Source organism: Hemibagrus wyckioides, unplaced genomic scaffold (genome assembly GCF_019097595.1).
Source record: "Hemibagrus wyckioides isolate EC202008001 unplaced genomic scaffold, SWU_Hwy_1.0 Contig34, whole genome shotgun sequence".
Lineage (NCBI taxonomy): Eukaryota > Metazoa > Chordata > Actinopteri > Siluriformes > Bagridae > Hemibagrus > Hemibagrus wyckioides.
Window position 1 is genome coordinate 22,831 of NW_026690796.1, and position 3,031 is coordinate 25,861.

A 3,031-nucleotide genomic window follows, 5' to 3' on the forward strand; every position below is an offset into this window, starting at 1 on the left:
TGCACAAGACAATAAACACTTTGAACTGAATTGAATTGAGTTGTTTATACTGTATCATATATGCAGATATAATCATATATACAGATATGAGCTATATTCTAATCCATTTTAATCTTAATGAAAACGTATGAAAATTGCACTTCCACAACGTGTTTCATTTCCGTTTACCAAAAAAATTTGATGCTTTTAAAAAATTCTCAAAGATACAGAAATAATTTTCTGCACGATTCCCTCTAGATGGCGCCATTGAGATGTTTCAGGTTCTTGTTAGGGAATATTTGACGGTCTCAGCGCGCCCTCTGCTGGTGAAATAGAAATCACAGCGTCTTCATGACACCTTTATTAACCATTATGAATGAGTTTTATCTCCTAAAGTTACTGTAAATAATGATAAAACATTTAAACCAGAATGAATCTGAACTAACAAAATAAATCAGCATGTTTTCCGCGTTTCTTATTATTTGTCCTTTATTTTATTACTACTTTATTATTTTATTAGTATTTTACTATTTCCTCACTAAACTTTAAGACACATTGAGGCCATTTCATTTTCATTTAAGTAAAAGTTATTTTATAGTGGGTTGATTAGCCTCTCACTAATTTTGGTCACTGTTCAAAATCATGTTTTTTTCTTGTGCTTATGACCCAGGGACAGGTTGGCAGAAAATTACATACTTGTTTAGCACATCTAGAAAGCAACCATAATTTTTTTCTAATACCTAAACCAGTATAAACCAGCACTAACTGGTAAAAAACAGTATAAACCAGCACTAACTAGTATAAACCAGAATAAACCAGCACTAAACCAGTATAAACCAGCACTAACTGGTATATAAACCAGTATAAACCAGCACTAACTGGTATAAACCAGCACTAAACCAGTATAGACCAGTATAAACCAGCACTAACTATAACTATAACTAACTTAAAACCTATCTATACCCTTTTGGCAGATGAAAAGGGCAGAAATATGAGGTGTGTCTGGGTTTATTTGATGTCCAGAGAATGCTCTCATGGAAGATCATGTCTGATTATTTTTTAAGGCTTCTTCCAGAATCTATTCAGCTTCTGTTTCTGTTGACATGTGAGTCAGAATATAAAACACTCTTACGGCTGACAAGTGCATGAATTCTACACACTGTCTCAACACAGTAGTTTATAAAGATTTAGGTCACAACAGAAGATGATTTTTACCTATTCATATTGTAAAGACTGAGCTTTATGGAACGACAGTGATTGGTACAAGCCTCTGAAATGGCATGTGGCATATGATGATATATTTTAGTTTGTATTTCAGCCACAGCAGTATGTCAGAGCTTGAGATGCGTTTCCTCAAAACACCTGGAATCAGTTATAAATGTTGCCTGCACAGACAAAACAAGGACATTTTAAGACACATTGAGGCCATTTCTGTCATAAATGAACACACTTAAATTAATACACTAGCCTTCAAAATAAGGAATGTACAAAACAGAAAAGAAATATATAAAAGCTGGACACTTTATAGCCTTGCTAAGGTCATAATAAAATATATAGTGGGGTCCAAATGTCTGAGACCACTAGTAAAAATGCTTCTTTTTGGCATTTTTTTCTAATTTAATACATTAATTTGTTATACAGATTATATTATTTGACAACAACTTGAAGTAAAATCTTTGAAATTTATGCAAGATGCCTTTCTGAGCTTCTAGCATTTAGCATGTTGCCTTTTTTCCTTTAAATGAGTGTGTGCATTTGAGCTGCATGGACACCACAAGTTTATGCAAAACCTTACAAGCCATTTTAGATCAAATGCATCAGTGTGTCACTTGAACACATGCTTCAGTAAAAAAGATCAGACATGAGGAAAATCTGACCTTTAAATAGACACCTAGAAAGAGTACAGAATCTTAAATGAACTATTGTTTACTTTCTATATTTTAAATAGGAAAAAATACAGTTGAAGAAAAATCCCAGATTATTAATGTGGTCACAGAATTTTGGACTTTTTCTTCAGTGGACATAATCAATACATTTATCACATTACAATTATTTATGTGAGTAATAAACCATATAAACATACTGTGATAACACTTTACATTAAGGCTCTGTTAACTTACTTTATTTACTGCATTAGTTAACATTAAAGAAATGCTTATATGAAAGCTGATACCTTCTTTATAACAGATCACCTTAGACCCTGAATCTCTTCTTGGAGCTGGATTTGATTTGTATTGTGAAATGTGAACTGACAGAAACTTCTTAACAATTACTGGTATACTTATGAAGAACAATTTACTTTAAAATAAATAACAGAACTGTAGGATGGGAATAATGAGGATTTAAGTGTTTTAAACCTAAGTGCCAGAATCTCTTCACAGAGCTTTAACTATGCGGTATTTCAAGATAATCACAGCCACATACAGTGTGATGAGATGAAATAACAATTCTCTTGGACTCAAGGTCTAAGACACATGTATGACATTCACAGTGCTGACGAGACTAAGCATGCAGGGAGGGGCTATGGGTAACAGTGGGGGTAAGTACACACATGGGTAGAGTGTAAGTATAAGAGTATAGGGTATAAATACTGAAATCACAAAAAAGTACATTCAAAATGAAAATTATACATTATAGAAAACACAGGGTCCAAAACTTTAAAGTGCAGTAATGCTTCTAAAAGTAACCTGAGATGAATGAAATTTAAAGTGACACAGTGTGTAGTAAGGTGTTAAGTCAGTAGCCTGTGTTATTCCTGCTGCCACCTCTGTATGATGGCCTTCTGTACAAGTATAAAAATAAAATTTCATTCAAGTCATTTAATTCATTTATTATTTTTATTTCATTAAGTGGTTTCAGGCTGGTCTTCTTGTGAAAGTATATAAAGAGACTTAATGCATTACTTCTATACTCTGTTGTACCTGATAGTAAGTCTCCTGTATTAGGTCAATTCTCAATCTCACCACAGGATGGCAGTATCGGATACAGCTTATATAAAACAAGGCGAAACCTAGAACTACCTCATCATCATTAGATTACATATCCAACAGTG